A 19801-nucleotide genomic window follows, 5' to 3' on the forward strand; every position below is an offset into this window, starting at 1 on the left:
CCTTAGTAGTTATTTTTTTCTCTTAACTTCTTAAAAAATCTGATTATTAACTACTATAGTACGATAACAAAAATATGCACAAAATTAACCAACACTGGTCCTGGGCAAAATTTCAAATTTCATTATGTTTCTCTTTGGCTCTCCTGGCTTCTCGCCTTCTGGTCCTTTTTCCTTTCTCCCTGCTATCTCCTGAGTTGGGCATCTCACTCTCAGCTCTGCTTACCACAAGTTCATCTGTGGCTTTCACCGATGGGCTTAACCCTTTCAGCCTTGACCAGGACAGGTAGCTCCATCCTGTGAGAGGGCTGCACCTTGAATTTGTCTCATTGCCTAGAAGAACTGCTTTACCATTCATGGGGTGTACTCACCTCCTGGCATCCTTCCTCCTGAACTCTACTCCCATTGACCCAGGTCTTACGATTGTCTCCTGCTTGGAATTCCACGTCTTTGGCGTAAAGTAGAACAGGATCCCAGTTTGACTGGCTAGACTTGTATCACCAGAGGGCTGTTCTCTGATTAATTGGCTGGATAACTTCTCTGAAAGGATTAATCACAAAAAACCATGTCACCACTTAACTGGTTTTAAATGTCAGTCCTGTGAATTATGATACCTGGGTCTCACTAGGATGTTCTATAACCTGGCCTTGAATTACTTCCCATGCCCACTGGCTGCTCCTGCTAGGTCTGGGTTTGGTCAAGTTATATGACTAAGGCCTTCCTGCCCCTATTAAACCTGGCTCTCAAAGTGATGAAAATACAACTGTCTCATTTATCCTGGGAAATAACAACTAATAACAGTTGTTTCAGGCATTTCCATTTAAGTAAATATCAGAATCATGATTTAAAGGCACGATATTCTAACCTTAAAAATTCCTAAGGCCAGAGATAATAGCAAGAAGTCACCGTACACGAGGCCAGCGCGAGTCTAACCTTAAAAACAATCCCCTTACTATTCTTTATTTTTGAATGGATGGTCAAAGATAAGTGTGCTATGTAATTGCTAAACCACAATAAGCTCTAAAGAACAAGAACTGTATCGTTTTACAATTTTTCTCGGTTGTCTATTGTGTATAACAAACCATTCCAAAATTTAGTGTCTTAAAATAATACCATTTTATTGCTCACAATTCTATAGATCAGGAATTTGGGCAGTACTGAATGAAGACCGCTCATCTCTCTTTCGTTTGAGGTTGACCAGGGTAGTTCAACTGGACCTGGAAATGAATCCAAGATGGACTCATTCATACATCTAGGGTCTTGGTGCTTGGCTATTGGCTGAGGTATCTCAGTTAACTTCCACATGATCTTTCTCCAACAAGATAGCCTGGCCTTCTTTATATAGTGAATGGGTTCCAAAAGAGCAAAAGTAGATTCTACCAGGCCTCTTAAGTTCTATGCCCAGAATTGGCACAGCAATACTTCTGTCTCACTATATTGGTCAAAAGAAGTCACAAGTCCAGCCCAAAGTCCAGCTCAAGAGGAGGGAAAATGGCTCCACACCTTTTTATGCGAGAAGTGGCGTGTACTTATGGGGCATGGAGGAATTATTAATGGCCCATCTTTGCAGAGTCTTCTGCAGCCACCAATCACCCACTTGTGGAGATTTGCATGTCTTTGGATCAGAACATCTACTCAAACAATACAGATTTCATAGATTCCTGGCCAGGTCAGGGCAAAGGATTCAAAGGGTCATTCCCTTGCTTTCCTGCCAAAAGAGGAAGAGACTGAAGAAATACAGCATGATTTGTACAGCCCTCTCTGCTCTTTCAGATCATTTGTTTCTACAAGTTATTCACTAGAAGTTATCAATAACTATCCAGACCCTCTTTTTTGCCATCATAAAAGCCAAAACTAGGGATGAAATATTAGCAAAGTGAATATATACGTAAGAAATTATTTCTGTTACTGAAGCCCCTACTGTTGTAGATACCCCAAGTGACAGGCCAAGAACTGATTTCCGAAAGGTGACAATCCTTTAGTCTCACTTGTAATCATACCGTTTGGACTAGCACTTTATTAGAGAGCAAAATGTTGGTGATGAGGGTTCTTCATTATCTGAATATTCTTTCTATTTTTTAATTGTAATCATAAGCATTAAATTTATTTAACTTTAATCAGAGTTAAAACTATTTCACATGATAGTCTTAATTTAAAATTCAGTAAAACTAAAAATATGAGAAAATACAGTATTTGCAATAATGGAGAGGACCAACACAACTCCTTTGAAAGTCTATGAACAATTTGGAAGGTGGCTTCTATTACCCCCAAACTGAAAATTGGAAGCTCCAAGTATTAATATTTGTTATGGCCATTTATTCTATTAAAGAGCCATGTCTACAAAATGATTTGGGCTCTTTCCTCTACCTACGGCTATAGACTTGGTCAACTGGGAATTTCTGAACATTAAACCTACCACTATCTTGGAAATGGAGCCAAAGGGCCCGATATCAACTAGAGATGCACAAACTTGTTTCAACCAAATGACTACCTAGGTGTCAGTTTTTAATAAACAAACCACACCCCGAGTGGTAACACTAGTGGAGACGTATTTTGCCGGATTTTGTTCATATGGACGTGGGGTCCTGCTTCAACAACCCCGTTGGTGTGAATTAGGCCTCTCTTTTGAAATCATCTGTGCCACATTTGAGCAATAAATTACTTCTTCATATCTTGGGACAGGAACTGAATTAAGAGTCCTGTCTTGTGGGCAACTGCTCTCCATTTTCAAATCCTCTGAAGAGCATAAGTAAATGTCAGGCCAGAAAACAGTGGACAAAACTACCAACAGGTGGGGAAAATCAGACAGAGTGGAGAAGGGAAGGGGACTTTGACCTTTGCCATTGCCCAGCATAGTCCAGCTTGATTCCACTGCAAGTAGAAGCAAAGAGAGCCCACGTAGTATTAAAGGCAAAGGCAGCTTTGTCCTGATACACTGGAGGTGTGGCAGGTAAAAAGCATGTCCAGCTCCCTCTCAGCACATAACCTAAATTAATAGTTCTCAGCCAGGCTACACATCACAATCATTTGTGGGTGCAGATTGCATCAGGTGCAAAAGCTGAGTCAGAATCTGAGGTGAGACCTTGGAAATGCTTATTCTGATGAGCACCTACATTTCTAGTCACTTTACTAGATCATACCCAAAGATGGAAACCTGGCCTAGTTTAACAACTTGTGATTGACCAGGGTGAACAGAGGAGTTATTGCATGGTGGGGTGGGTCACTGAATCAAGGAGGAGGGCCACTTTCACTCTATTACAGTACTCTATTGCATGTCAGGCTCAGTATTACATGCATATATCAATAATTCTTTCAGGTCTCACAACTGCTTTTGTGAGACAAAGGTTATCATTGCTCCCTTTTTACTGATGTGGAACCTGAAACTAGTGACTTGCCAAGGGAAGCAATGGGCTGTGATGCCAGGTCTGTCTAAACAATACTATCCTCCAAAGGAGAGGACAGTGTTTCCAATTTGTTTTCAGTACTCTTTAGAGTAAGGTTCAGCTCTTTAATGCCCATCTTGACAAAATATTACAATAAATTATTATTCAGTGAACAGTGAGCATTATCTCCTACAGCAAAATTTCCTGGATGAAACTGAGATGAACGAAATGAAGAAGGCATTGAAAACTATAACATGCCATAGAAATTAAAATTTCTTCTTATCTTTTTTTTTTCCGATATGTGGGCCTCTCACTGTTGTGGCCTCTCCCATTGCGGAGCACAGGCTCCGGACGCGCAGGCCCAGCGACCATGGCTCACGGGCCCAGCCGCTCTGCGGCATGTGGGATCTTCCCGGACCGGAGCACGAACCCGTGTCCCCTGCATCGGCAGGCGGACTCTCAACCACTGCGCCACCAGGGAAGCCCCCCAAAATTTCTTCTTATCTTGAATGATGGCTCTTATATCATCATCCTATAATACAAATTAATTTTTTCTTAAATATTCCTACTTCCTCATTTTATTACCCAACTTCAGCATATTCTATTATTTTAAATTTTTCATGTCAAAAATTTTCTGACCACACATTTTTCCATTTCAAAAATATTCTGACCACCACAATTCTTCTTGAATAGAAGAGTAATGTAAGTAAATAAATTGAAATTGAGCCCCCTGTTGGTGAAGAAGTATTCTCCCCAAATGGCATAGTAACTCAATTTTTGATGGTCTTTGTCGTTGAAGTTTGGAAAGCTAATGTTCTATTGTTCTGTACTTATTTTAACACTTAAGTAATGACTGAATCTTCCTGGGCCCCTACTATCTTTATGATCTTAGCTCAGTTATTAAATTCCTCTATGTGCAAAATAGAACTAAAAATGATACGTTGCAGTGGATGTAGTTCTGATTGTATCATTTTTATGAGAACAGTTTTATAAGAGATAAAGTGCTACTCAAATGTGTATGAATACCTTGAGAGCAGACAATAGTTCATTTTTGTATTTCCAGGAGAGCAAGATGTGGTGGAAAACATTAATGATCGTAAATGAGAAAAATCAAATTATCTTGCTCTATCCTTGGCTGTGTGATTTTTTTTAAAAACAAGTCATTCATTTTTGCTGAGCTCAGTTTTTTCCTCTACAAATTAGGCATAATAAGATAATTATCCCGCCCTACTTCACAGAGCTGTTTTTAGAATAAAATTTATGTGAATTATATATGTGAAAGTTTGTCATGAACTCTTATGAAAATTCTAGGCTAACATTGGTGTTGATTTCTTATGGTTCTATCATCTCCTGCTAAATTGCACTTGACTAGCAGGAAAAGTTCCTCCCTGCCTTATGCTTTTGTTGCATTCCCTTCTGTGCCTAACACAATGCTTTACCCATAATAAATTCTTTATTTAAAAAAAAAAATAAAGGAGGCTTTTTAAGCAATGGTGACCTTCTGTTTGCAAACCTGCCCATGCTTTTGAGCAAAAAGCTGGTGGTGTTTGAGGGGTTCCAAACCAGTACCAACTTGTGTCCCCCCAAGCACTTTTTATCAGTAAAAAGGCAAAGCATGTACTGGAGAGAATGCTTGATTTATACCTGTCTAGGCAATCAACCTGCCACCCACAGAAATGTTGGAAGTTTGGCAGTTAATCAGCAAGGCAATTTTTTTGCTCTATTCTCCGTTGATGATCCTTTGAGTTTGTTCCATAACGGTGTTCCTTAGTCATTTTGTCCCATAATAAAATCTCTGTGAATAAGGACTTTGTCTGTATCTCCACAGCACCTCCAGAACAGTGCTGGAGAACAGTGCCAGAAGAGTGCCTGGTGTATCCTGGGTGCTCAATAAATACTTGTTGGATGAATAAGCTAAATGACTCATGGAAATGAAGAATATGTATACTCAAGGTTTTGAAGTATTTACCCAAACATTGATTTGATTTAATTCAGTAAAAGTTTTCCCCAATTTCCATCATTATAGAAAAGACTGAAAAGAATAGAGTTTGTGCTGAATTCTTTTTCAGTGTTAAGCTCCCCCAATAGTCAAATTACATTGCAATTTCTCTCCTGTGCTTATGTGTATGGATATTTGTTTTAAATACATATAAATAATGGGCATCTTTTTGATTTAAACCTAGTCCTATATAGCTCCTATTTTTTCTGAGGACCATAATTTCATGTTTGAGGAGAAGCAAAAATAACCAACATGTCTGAACATAAATACATCCATTCTCAAGGAGATGTCTTTCATTGGGCTAATGACACATTTTTTTTCCCAAATATATAACCCAAGAAATTATTTTACACACAAACCAAAGAGGTTACAGAATGAATTTTTAAATTTAACCCTTCAAGATACCATTCTATTTCTTTCAGAGATAGCATCATGAATTTGAAGATTAGGAAATAATCACATTTTCAGTGCTATTTAAGTGTGCTTTCCCTAAGACTCAAAATTTAAATGCAATTTTTCTCACTCTCCTATATAGCACTTTTCTAAAGCAGTTGCATATTACCTCTACAAGGTTTATAGAGTAAGAATACTGAGGGCCCAGAGATGTATCCAGCTGCTCAATTGACCAGTTAAGTTCCTTTCTCTTTTCTCACCCTGCCCACCTCCCGGTGGGTCAATTGATGAAGAATGAATCGGCCAAAAGGCAAGGAGTGGGGGATGAGAGGCAAAGTCCTGGATAAAGAGAACTAGATAATTAAACGCTGGATAGTGAAGAGTTGACTTAAAACAGCTCTTTTCAAAGGAGACTTCAAATTGCTGTCTCCTTACCAGACTGGAGAATCCAATTTGTCAGGATGAGTTGATTCTCATGCAGATGATGTAACCTGACAGCTAGCAACATGTAGGGGTCTGGTAACCAAGCCAAGAAATTTGGTAGCACAGAGTAAGTGGAGATGAATCTTTTTCTAATCAATAAGGATTACGTTTCTTAGAGGTTGTTTAGCCTGTTACACATTAACAGCATATTTTAGACACATTCTGTGCTTTTAAATTGTTATAATTTAAAAAATGGATTTTTTTCTGCTCACAAATTAATTACAGGAAAAAGTGATGATGAAAGTGTAGTTATTGACTCATGTTCATATCCTAGAATGCCAAGGATATTTCACAGGCAGATTGGCATAATTCAACTTTCTTTGGATAGTGACTAAATTGGGCTCAAGGAGAACTTAACTTAGAGTTTGATCTATAAATATTCATTTACTATAATACAGTGGGGCTCTTTTTTAAGTGACAGCTCTAACTCATTATTAAATACATGCAGTAAATTTCCAGGATGTCTCAGAATATAGCCAAGGGAAAAAATGCTTTTGAAGATTGAAAAAAGATTCATGCACTCTCTGGATCTCAACTAACAAAAATTAATTAATTAATAGGTCTAAATTATGTCTGTCCATAATGCAGCCAAAGTACCAGCTTCCCAGATGTTCTTAATGTCACCGATCCCATTATAATTCCTCAAATGCCAACAGTACCTCCTTTGGGGTAGGGGAATTATACAAGAGAACAGATGCCAGCAGGATGGAGGAGTACAACCATAGGCATGTTGGTCAGAATAATTATAGCTGTTAAAGCAAAAATATTCAAAGAGCAGTGCATAATCACGCATTACCAAAAAATCACAATGATCACCTGACCAGTGTCAACATCCTGCAACATCCTCCACTAGAAAGGGGCACCTCCTTTTCCACAAGTACCTGCAATACCCGAAGGCAAATGGCAGTACTGAATAGCCAACTGTTTGCATATGTTGACTGTGATTGTCAAACAAAGGATCCTCTTTTTCAGGGTGCTTTCTCCATTGGAGATACTTGGTTAATATTTGCTACACTCTCTTCGTTTCTTTCATTGCACCTTTTGCCATTTATCTATTTTCTTGTTTGCTTATTTGTCTCCCATTCTAAACTGTAAACTACCCATGGTCATTTTTCTTAGGGAGGGAGATAACTTTTTATCAAACTATAATATTCATGCAGTAAAGTACATATATCCTTAGTGTAGAGGTCAACGAATTTTCACAAATTAAACACAACTATATAGCAAGTATCCAATTTAAGAAGCAGAAGACCAGGGGCTTCCCTGGTGACTCAGTGGTTGAGAGTCCTCCTGCCGATGCAGCGGATGCGGGTTCATGCCCTGGTCCGGGAAGATCCCACATGCCGTGGAGCGGCTGGGCCCGTGAGCCATGGCCGCTGAGCCTGCGCGTCCGCAGCCTGTGCTCCGCAACGGGAGAGGCCACAGCAATGAGAGGCCCGCGTACCGCAAAAAAAAAAAAAAGAAGCAGAAGACCAGCAGCACCCCAGAAGACTCCTGGTACTATGTTCTAGGTTGTTATACTCCAAAGGTAAACATTTCCTGACTCTTAAAAACTGTAATTTCTTTTGCCTTTTCTTGGACTTTATTCCAAATAATGCTGCTCTAAATATATGTTCACAAAAAGTATATATCTCTGGTAAATATATGTACATATCTTTGTGGTATATATACATAGTAGTATAATTTTGGGGTCATAGGGTATGCATATGTTCAGTTTCAGTAGACATGGCAGACAGTTTTCCAAAGCATTTAAACCAGTTTCCACTTTTACCATCAGTGTGTGAGTGAGGAATCATATCTGGTTTGTTCACCATTTTATCTCCTGCACGTGTCACAGCACTTAGCACCAAGTAAGTACTCAAGAAGTCTTGGCTGAATAAATTAAATTGATATATGTTAGAAACGTCTAAATGACTATTAGCATTTCATCAATCTTTTCAAATTTATTAGAAACTGAAACGAGTTTCTGGCCCACTTCACAATTTTGCTAAGCGCCATCCCTAGGTAATCGGTCCCTGAAATAAACACCTCTTCACTGAATGCTGTTTTCTAGGACAGATGGCTGACTCAATGGAATAAACAGTATCAATCTGACAACATAATGAGTTTAGATATGTTAGCAGAAGAAGACATTTTAGTGTCAACTTTCCCAGCTGCTCTTTATACAGTTAAGGACACAGAGGCCTAAAGAAATCAAATTAGGTGCCCTTAGGGTAAGAAAGGATTCATAAGTGGACATATTCTTTGTTTTCTTCTTAAAACTTTGTAGTGAGTGATTATTTTATTTGTATACAATAATGTGTTTTGCCAAGAACAGACTAGGATTTTTATTTCATTGGTAAAACTCATGTTTTTACTGTGACCATCCCTTAAAACACTTTTTTCTTTTCATTACTTAAACAGAACAAATTACCTTTGTCATTATGCAAAATTGCTTAGATTTTGTCTTTGGGATGAGATTTACTCTATTTTTTGCATGGTGTGATCACAATCAGTCCTGAGGTTCAGTGTTTTTTTTAGGATGTACTTTTTATTTGTTCATGTGTTTTTACCAAATGCATCTAACAAATAAAACCATGTGGAAGAATAATAAAGCTTTAAGTCTTTCATCTAAAGAATAAGTACTTTATTGTGAATACAGTGAAAATGGAGAGAAATTCAACATTTAATATGTTTCTACACAATAATTACAAATACTCTGAGGAGGCTGAATCACTGCAGTGTTCCAAGGTCTGCGACATAGACTGGATTTGGATGAAGATACATGTACTAGATTCTACTAATGGCTTCAAACCTTTACCCCTTCTTGAGTATCAACACCCTTTGATGTGTTACTTCACAGTTCTAATAAAGAGATGGAGTATACTGCCCCACTCTTTGACTTTAAATTAGTTATGTGACTTTTTTTGGTAAATGGAATGTTAGGGGACATGAGTGACAAAGGCTTGAAAAGTACCAATGCATTTAGGCTTTTTCTCTTGAGCCTCTCCTATGATAATGAGATACCCTAGCTAGTAGACCAATTCCTGCAGGAAGCTGAGAGTAATGTAGAACAAAACCCATCTGCCCCAGCTGAGCCTAGATTGGTTGACTCCAGTTGACCTCCAGATACATAAATGAGTCCAGCTGAAATCAACAGGCTCATCCAAACCCTATCTAGATCAACTGACCCCCACCCAGAAAACCCTTAGATGTGTGATCTAAATAAGTGCCTTCTTATTATTGTATGTCATTGAAATTTTGTGGTGGTTGTAATGCAGTGGTATTGAAGGCATAATTAAGGGTTACAGGTATCATCAGATAAGCACGGGTGGATAATGACCATGTTTACCAGAGGATGGTAAAAGGAACAGGTGCCACAGCAAGGGCAACTTGTCCATAGCTAAGAGGCGAATTCAAGTTACAGGTAGAGTCTTTTTTTTTATAAATGTATTTATTTTATTTGTTTATCTTTGGCTATGTTGGGTCTTCGTTGCTGCGTGTGGGCTTTCTCTAGTTGTGGCGAGTAGGGGCTACTCTTTGTTGAGGTGCTCAGGCTTCTCACTGCGGTGGCTTCTCCTGTTGTGGAGCACAGGCTCTAGGCGCGCGGGCTTCAGTAGTTGTGGCACACGGGCTTAGGTGTTCTGTGGCATGTGGGATCTTCCCAGACCAAGGATCGAACCAGTGTCCCCTGCATTGGCAGGCAGATTCTTAACTACTGCGCCAACAGGGAAGCCCAGTAGAGAAAGTCTTAAAAGAAGGACTGCTGTTCTGCAAATAAAGAGCTTAGAAGTTACACTCTGTCCTAACAACAAGTGAAAAGCTAAACAAACTGAAAAATCAACAACTCTTCTTACACCTATCAGAGAAATGAGGTCAAAGGACAAACCACTGGCCCCAAAGTAACTTTTATAATGTCTTATAGTTCAGATGTGGGCTTGGGAATCCACCTTTGGAATCGTCTCTACCCACTGAATGTTATTACTAACACATATTTATGTGCCATGTTTTGTCTTTCCAGAAATATGCTAGATCTTGCATCAGAGTAAACTATTACTCACCGTAGGCTATTGCTAAGGCTTATTAAACTTCAAGTCTCATCTGTAGCGGGAAAAGACAACTTCAAGAAATAACAAATTGTAGGAGGTAAGGCTAAAACGAAGTGCTGTCAGCTCTCTCAAGTTTCATCAAGTTAAAAGAATATGTCAATATTAACACCTTTTTGGATATGGCTTGAAAACAATTTTTACTATGAACATCCTTAAAAGGAGCTTAGGACCAGCGAGAAGAAATAAAACAATCATTACAGCCTGACTCAACAAACCCTATTTTGATGTAAAAAACCATATCAAAGAGAGCATGCATCAATTAGATTTGCACAAAAACCTAATTTGTTTCATCCACATTCTTGAGATTTTTCTATTTTATTAGACAACGATTCTTAGTTTTAAGGGCAGAGCATATACACCAACTAGTCATCTCTCCGAGCTTCAAAAACTGGTTGGCATGCTGATTTCACCTCCCTCAAGGACTGAATTACAGAATCGAGAAATATAGTAAAAAACTGAGAGTGAGACATTAAGTTGAAATAATGAGCCTGAAAAACAAGTCAGAAAAAAACAAGAATCATTAGGGAAAACACCATCTACATGAAATAGACTATAAATCCCTGAGGAATGCCGAATCCACTCTTTGTATTGAAATGCCTCTTCCAGCCAACCTCAGCAATACTTTTCATTTTTCTATTAATTACTTTACAACTGTCTATTAGCACTCATCTGCTACAACAGGATCCTAAGCAGCCAGGAATCAGGGATTGTGTGAGACCCACCATCAGGAGGACGGTGGAGTGGCAACCATGCCTCTTTGCCATGGCTTGGGAAGAGTAAGAGGCAGCACTCCGGCCATCTTGATATCTAAGGGTCTCAACAGCCTCTGCCTGTCTCGTAGCAATGGTCAATCCCAACTCCCTCACCCACAAAGAAATTCTCTGGTTTGGAAAAAGATGAATTCCTCATTAAGAGGGTACCAAGCTATTATACAAGAGTTATACAGATGGTACAAAACATGGTTTACCTCTCCAAGAAATTTCACTCTAATTGAAGAAAAAAATGATGTACACAAAACTAGAGCAATTAAGTGGTCAATTAGGTTTCAGATTATAAAGGCAATAGATTAGATCAGCATTCGGTAATAGTATCTATTTTCATTCCAAAAGAGTTTGATTGTTAATCCAAGGTTTATGTGCTGCTGTTGTAATAGAAACAGCTGACTAATCAGAGCCGCTTTAACTTGTATGTGACAGTAGTTTCACCTGTGAAAAGCAAGCAAAAAAAACAGGGGAGAGGGCCTCCCTAGTGGCGCAGTGGTTGAGAATCTGCCTGCTAATGCAGGGGACACAGGTTCGAGCCCTGGTCTGGGAGGATCCCACATGCTGCAGAGCAACTAGGCCCGTGAGCCACAACTACTGAGCCTGTGCGTCTGTAGCCTGTGCTCTGCAACAAGAGAGGCTGCGATAGTGAGAGGCCCACGCACTGCGATGAAAAGTGGCCCCCCGCTTGCCACAACTAGAGAAAGCCCTCGCACGGAAACGAAGACCCAACACAGCAAAAATAAATAAATAAACAAATGTGGGGTTTAAAAAAAAAAGGGAGAAAAAGGGGGTTAACAGCTAACTATTTCAAAATTACCAAATCATACCTCGTTTCTAGCATAAAATAGTAAAACGAAGTTTTTTTCATCTATAGAAATGAAAGTTGTAATGTTTCTAGTGAACCTTCCTTTTCTAATATTAAAAAAATACACAAATGGAGAATTAATATTCATATTAAATGCAGGCATTAATTAGGAATTTAATGTTTCTAAAGGATATAAAACAAATTTGCCAAGCATACTAAGGGTACCCTGATATAAGAAAGTTTCATCACTTTTTTTATGCCAGTAAACTATGTTGAAACAATCTTTAGCAACAAAACCTCTATTTATAATTCTTCTAAATATCTTCTTGTGAAGCCAAGGATAAAATGTACTTCCAGATACACCAGGCATGTTTCCCTGGAATTTTGCCATTGCTTTTTAGAATGGTGTTAAATATTTTATTTCCGTTTATGTCACTGTCTTCTGGCTTTCCCCTCATTAAACCCTCTTGACATATACAAGAAGATATATATGACAAAGAAATTAGTAAATAAGGGAACAATTAACAAGTTGTGATCTCAAAGGAGACTATAATTTGTAATACACAATTATTGATAACAGAACATTTTAAAGGGTAGTAATATAGGGTTGAGAAATGTGTAAGAAATGCTTAGAGGTATACTTTAAATAAACAGTATAAAATTTGCTCAAGTTTTCCAAAATTCTATGGCATTTATTATTTTCGGAGAATACAGTCAAGTTTACTTGCTCTTGTTTTTCTTTTTTGGCATTATTATTATTTAAGTTTTAATGATCCATTGGACTACAGGAAGAAAATCTGTTTTCAGTTTTCTCTCATTTTATTCTATTTCTGTTTTTAAATGTGTTGCATAATGTACACAATACATTAATATGATTATATATATATATATAATTTATAAGTAAATAAATGTGTTTTGGAGAAAAGTGCCCCAAATTCTATTTTTCCTGTGGAAACATGTTCCAAAATTTAGAGGATGACTTACTTCTAAGCCATCAGTTAATATAAACTATAAAAAGAAAAAACAGAAGAAAACAGTAGCCTGAACATTTAGGAGTAGATTGACATATTGTATTGGAATTATGAAAAAGCAGGAATGAAGTAAAAGAAAAACTGCTCTGTTCCTTTTGTTGAAGAAATGAATGAGAGGGTGAGCCCTGAAGTGACATATTGGTAAAGTAAGCAAATACAATAGCCGTCAAGACTGAGCATAGGGGCGAAAGGAGGATAAATGTGTGAAAATGTTTCCTACATCAGTTTTTGTGTCACACAAATATATGAAATGAACGAGGAAATGACAACATAGCCAAGGAAAGCAAACCTGGGGTGATTCAAATGGGAATGGATAAAGGCATTGACATAGTAAAAGAGAGAGAGAGAGAAAGAGAGAGAAACTCCCTCTTTGAAAACTACCAAAATGCCAAAGCTATTTATTTTTATTTAAAATTAACTAAGATCTGTGCAGAATATCTTCCAAAGATGTGTCTGCCCTCCACCTTGCATCCCCCTACCTTGCTAACACTTGCTTCTTTCCTCTGCTTCTCTCTGACCCACTCATGGTCTACTTTCTTGACCAAGGGCTTGGAGAAGATGAAGTCCTTACCCAAGCCTATATTCTCCTCTGCTCAAATAGCTGGTCTCAGCTTAAGAAATATAATAACAACAACAGTAATATCAGTAACAACTAATATTATGAGCCCATACATTCAGGAATGCTTCTAAGGTAGAGATAATTACCCTATATTACAGATGAGGAAATTGAGGCATATAATGCTCAAAGTAGTCCGTTAGTAAGGGCAAGGTCAGGATTCAAACCCATGTACTTTTGGCTCCAATATCTATACTCTTGACTACACTTCAATACTATCTAACGATATACCAAATAAGTTAATTTTGAATGGATTCCCCATATAATCTTTTCTTTGTATTCTCATTTCTAGGACCTCAACATTCTAAAACCTTTATTTAGATCAAGTAATATTACTATTAGTGGATTAAGCCCAACGTCCAGCAGTTCAAGTATAAGAGAGTGGAGTAAGAGGAAAGGGGAACTGTTCCAGTTACAGATGTTATTTCTATGCATTCGGACACAGGTGAAAAAGAAATTGCAAAGTTGGCAGTGCTTCTTATCCTTTGTACATCTAAAGGCTGTGCTCGGCAGTGTAACAACTAAGCAAAGCCTGGCACAGCTGTTCATTCTTTCTCATTGCCTTTTATCTATGCAGTGCTTTCCCGTTAATGTGAGTCCTTGAAATTCTGAAAGCCAAGTGCTTCATTTCCCATCATTCCACACCTAAGCCAAGTTTCTAACTTGGCTTTGATGTGTATTTAAAATGGCTTGGCATCCTACGGTCCTCATTCCCTGGATCAGTCCCACTCTGTGAAACTGTGATATGATTATCACTGTCCCAAGTGAAGAGACCAGCTGCATGTGGAACCGTGATGATGTCCTTCTGCAACTTCGGGTTGTTCATGGATTACAGTGATGACTGCTGGGGAGTACAATGTGAATGGGTAAGAGTTACATGTTTTGAGATCAGGTAGGAGTATGTAGCGATCTTCCTTTTAATCCATAGACCTTCAGCCTTAGGGTTTTAGTTCTGAAGTTTTATTTTCATAATAGGGCAGCCAAGCTTAAACACTGCCGTATTCAAATGCTTCCTTTTCTGAGGTTGAGGAATAAGCTTAACATAGGACATATATTTATATTCTAGATAATGCCTTTTGGTGAAAATTATCATATTTGGTGAGCAGTTCTTAGTTAATGTGTAATGGATTTATGGAATAGATAGTTTCTTTTTCCAACTAATATACTATTTCAAAGTTTGAATGGCTTTCATGAAAAAACCAAAATAGAAACTGATCTGTAGTTAATCTTTCACCTATGACTGCATGTTCTAATGACATGGTTGTTATTAAAAACACATAACAACAATAATAGCAAAAATAAACACCCAGTTCCTATCCCTCACTCTATCCATAGAATGTAAATAGTGAAAACTTCTCAAAGGTATAGGAATCTATAGTAAAAATGCCCCTGCTTTTCATGTGCTGCATGAGATATTGGTCAAAAAAATGTTATCTCGGTTTTCGTGTTTTAAATAGGTTTTGGCTTTAAATAGGCTGACTTGTTTCTTGAGGTACATGATATCTAACCTTAAGGTAGGCCATCCAAAGCTCTCAGAATTTCTCCCAAATGTCTCTTTTAGATTCTTATCTCAAGCATGAAAGAGGAAGATTAATGCTAGAAGAGACCTTGGATCTTAATCCTTACAACTTAATTTCTACATTTTAGAAATGAAAAAAAAAAAGAGAGAGAGAGATTCTATAATAATTCAGTGCCTACTAAATGCAATACACTGTTCCAGTTTTCCAGTTGTAAAGAAAAGGCTGCCCAAGAGATTGTGTGAGGCAGATATGTTTGACTTTCCATATCCATCCTCTACTCTTCATGCTGCCCTCTGCCCCAAGGCTGACCTGTACGGATTACGTTCACCAGCTCTCAAGCCCATGACCTCTGAGGGGGTCAGCTAGTGGGGAGCCATGGCATAAGATTAATCAGAAGGATGGGGGGGAAAGTAGAGTGACAAGGGTATTATTCCCCTGGACCCCTGGCTTTGCAGTTTCCTCTGACTGACTGCTCAGCTTGACAATAGCCCACTGCTCCTCTCCATGTGTCCCCTCACCTTCCAGGCTCCAATAGCCTCATCCTTCCCTCTTTTCTCAGGGCCTGGTCTTGTGACAGCTTTGCTGTTGCTGGCCTGGGCTCCTGCACTAGGCCCTGTACTTTCCCTATTCCCCCCCCCCAGACTTTTATTATTAGTTCCCTTGTAAATAAATCCTCCTTAACTTATTCTGAATATGTTGTCTGTTTCCTTTTGGGATGCTAACTAATACAGAGATGCCAACTCAGATCTCAGGAAGTTTACACTTCAGCTGAATTTCCCAAGGCCATTCAGAAGTGGCATAGTGGGGATTAGAATTAAATTCTCCTAACTCTAAACTGAGATATCATTTAAGTGCCCCATATGGCCCATAGACCAGCTTAAACTGACACAACAAAAGGGCCAGTATGCATACTTTTTCAAATACAAGATTTTTTAAATCTACTGCTCGCGTTTATAAATTAGGAAAATTCATATAAAATATTTAGATTTTTGGTGGAGTTTTATTACTCTATATGGGAGCAGATTAGAAAGTGCCAATTTTTTTTATTTTTTTCTGCTACGCGGGCCTCACTGCTGTGGCCTCTCCCGTTGCGGAGCACAGGCTCCGGAAGCGCAGGCTCAGCGGCCATGGCTCACGGGCCCAGCCGCTCCGCGGCATGTGGGATCTTCCCGGACCGGAGCACGAACCCATGTCCCCTGCATCGGCTGGCGGACTCTCAACCACTGCGCCACCAGGGAAGCCCATAACTCTTCATTACATTATTAAATGCATTTGACAATTTTTGTCTTTGGCTTGCAATAAGAAAGTTTGTGGCAAGACAGAGTTGTTGTTGTTTAACTCTCTAAGCTTGAAGAAGTAAAACAAACAAATGAACAAAAAACATAAAGAAAATATTTTTTAATGTATAGACCACATATGAAAAGTAAGAGAGGAAACAAGGCAAAAAAATATAGAGAGAGCTCTAGTTAGTAAAAACTGTCAACTATTCAACATAAAGTACAGTGCTAGTTAAAGATGGGAAAGGGTTGTTAAAAAAGGCCTGGTTACTGGACTACTGGGTTCAGTGTTTTAGGCTGTCTTTGAACGCCAAATTTAGGCTAACATTTCAATAAATAAAAGGACTCAAGTGATCATTTTGTGAAAATTCACCAATATTATAACAAACTTTTTTTTATAATTTGTGTGAATTTAATGACAATAAATTTCAAAGAAAAAATTTATTCCTACTGAAAAAGGTGATGTTTATAGTTTAATAGTAAGTTATCTTTAAGCCTATCAGGCTCTTTTTTTTTTTTTTTTTTTTGCGGTACATGGGCCTCTCACTGTTGTGGCCTCTCCCGTTGCGGAGCACAGAACCCGTGTCCCCTGCATCGGCACGCGGACTCTCAACCCCTGCGCCACCAGGGAAGCCCTGCCTATCAGGCTCTTGATCGGTTTTACTAACAATGAACTTTAGCTGAATATGTCTGTGTCACTGACAATGTCATTCACTTTAGACATTCTGTCTCAATTCATACATCTAATCCCACCACTAAGAAATTAAATCAAGAATACAAGGTAACCCTTGGTTTGCAGTTACCAAAATTCAAAAGGAAATATTTAAGTTCCTTCTTAAATCTCCCAAACTGTTTTACTCTTCATTTGTAACAGAAAATAAATCCTTTAGCAGGTCTGCCAATGCAGATGATAAACTATCACTCAGTCTAATTTGCACTGGAAATAATTATGCAGTCAGCTTGGCATTAAATCATTTTAATCAGTTCTTGAAACTGGAAGTTGAAACATCTTCCCACTGGGATTTTTGCAGTGGTTGTTACCCAGTAGCTCTTTGAGACAATTTGCAAAATATGCAGGTAAAGGCACCAAATGGGTTGTTAAGTATGGAATCAGAAATGATGGACAGACCAATACAATGGAATATCTATTCTAGTAAGTCTCTCTTAGTGGATGTAACAAAGATTTCTAGTGGCCAAATGTATACTCAGTTCACAAATCTAAACTCATTTTAATTCAACATAGAGCTATATTTTAATAGGTTCCAATTAAACCAAATGCGAGTCATCACTATCTGTCCTTGAGGGAAGGAAACATTCTAACAAGATAGTACACTGTAGCACTGAGAATCCCAAGTCATTTTCCCAGTGAAGTCCTGAGTGTCTACAGGATTTCATCAAAGGCTTGCCATGCATTTTATTTTTCATTAGAATATGTGACTACAGAAAGTGTATAAATGCTGAATTTATGGTATGCAGTGAATTGCCACTTTAGTGCTAAAAACCATTTTCAAGAGTTAAGTCTAATCCAAACCACACTTTAATTTCAAATGTAATGAATTAGATTTTGATACTTAAATTTCATGATGGTTGCAAAAAAAAATCCAACATACTAAATTTAAACTCTCAAAGGCTTCAATTTTACTCAGCAATTTGGAACTTTCCTGGTTTTGCTTTGGCTAAATACTATTGTTTCCATTCATAACCGCCTAGTATAACCTACTGAATATCTATTAAATATGATGCAAAATAGATCAGGTTATACAATTTTTAAAAATCATTCTAGTAACGTAGGGTGAATGATACAGCATGATCTTCTGGGAAAACCTTACTAATTGGGGCTTCCCTGGTGGCGCAGTGGTTGAGAGTCCGCCTGCCGATGCAGGGGACACGGGTTTGTGCCCCGGTCTGGGAAGATCCCACATGCCGCGGAGCGGCTGGGCACGTGAGCCATGGCTGCTGAGCCTGCCGTCCGGAGCCTGTGCTCTGCAACGAGAGAGGCCACAACAGTGAGAGGCCCGCGTACCGTAAAAAAAAAAATTACTAATTTTATACAAGCCAGGAATGGATTAAAATTCAGTCTTTTTTAAATTAAAAAAAAACACACCCTAATTTTCATTGTTTTTCAAAAAATATACAGTAAAATAAACATGGCTAACAGAGTACTGCCAATTAGTGGTTATTTGTAACTAGAATAAATGAAAAAATATAAACCATTTGTAGTTAAAATATTAATTCTTTTGCAAATAGATATTTCTGAAGGCTCCATGTCCATATTTAGCTTAGGTGTAGCACACTATATGTATTATTTATTTGTATATGTACTATTAATTTTTCTTCCATTCTTGTTATTGATAAAAACACCTATCTATATATATCTAATATAACTATAAATATCAATATCTATCTATCTACCTATCTATCTATCAAACTCTCTTCTATCTATCAAGCCACTTGAGTAAAAGCTCTTTATCCATATTGGGCAAAATAAATTTGATAAACAAATCTTTAATTGATAAATATTATGATGTAAACTAGAGGTCAGACTCTGCCAAAATGATCAGTCACCATTCTGAAATGAGAGTTACTAAGGCGAGAATACAATTATGCAGTTTAATCAGACTGGAATGTGTGAATTAACTGGAAAAAAACAAAAGCTGAAATATAATCAGCAATTAAGATGCAAGTGCTTTTTAGCATTTTAAAATAATAACTACAAAGCTACTCTTTCTGTTTAAATTTTTACTTCACTGAGTGACTGATTGTATCCTAGGCTTTTCTTATTGATTGCTGACCTTTTCCTGTCATTTGATGTTAAATACCATGCATTGAATGCATCACAATGTAACATGGCCTGAAATGGATCAGTAAGTTGAATGTGACCATAAGAAATGGATCCAATCCTTGACTTAGCAGAGACTAATCTTATTTATAAGTTTGCTTTATTCCATTTCATTTTTCTTAGTACATTCACTTACTAAATACTATTAACAATCAAATTAGTGATGATTTTAGTATTTTATCACCAAAACCTTTGTTTCAATGTTTTATTAGTAAAAGGCAACCACATAGTCTTCTTGATTGTGAAGCCATTGTCCAGTCAACTCCTTTTTATGCCTCAGGCCTTAGGACACACTAATTTTAAGACCATCTCCAAGGCCTTCTATACAAGGTGCTTTGATGTTGAGAAGGAAGAAATGGCCAAAGTGTCTTAAGTCTTCTGTTATGTTAAATATCCCATATTGGGCAATGATGAGCAAGTAAAATAGACATATGAAATAATACATTTTTGGTATATTCAACCTATGATATAATTATTATGAATGTTCCATGCATTGATATAATGATATGAAGTAGTTTAAAGTCTAGTTAGTAAGACTAGAAAATAAGTCAATAGTGGACTATGAATCATTATTTTATTTAATGATACAATAGTTGGCATTATTAC

This window comes from Globicephala melas, chromosome 9, assembly GCF_963455315.2.
Source record: "Globicephala melas chromosome 9, mGloMel1.2, whole genome shotgun sequence".
Classification (NCBI taxonomy): Eukaryota; Metazoa; Chordata; class Mammalia; order Artiodactyla; family Delphinidae; genus Globicephala; species Globicephala melas.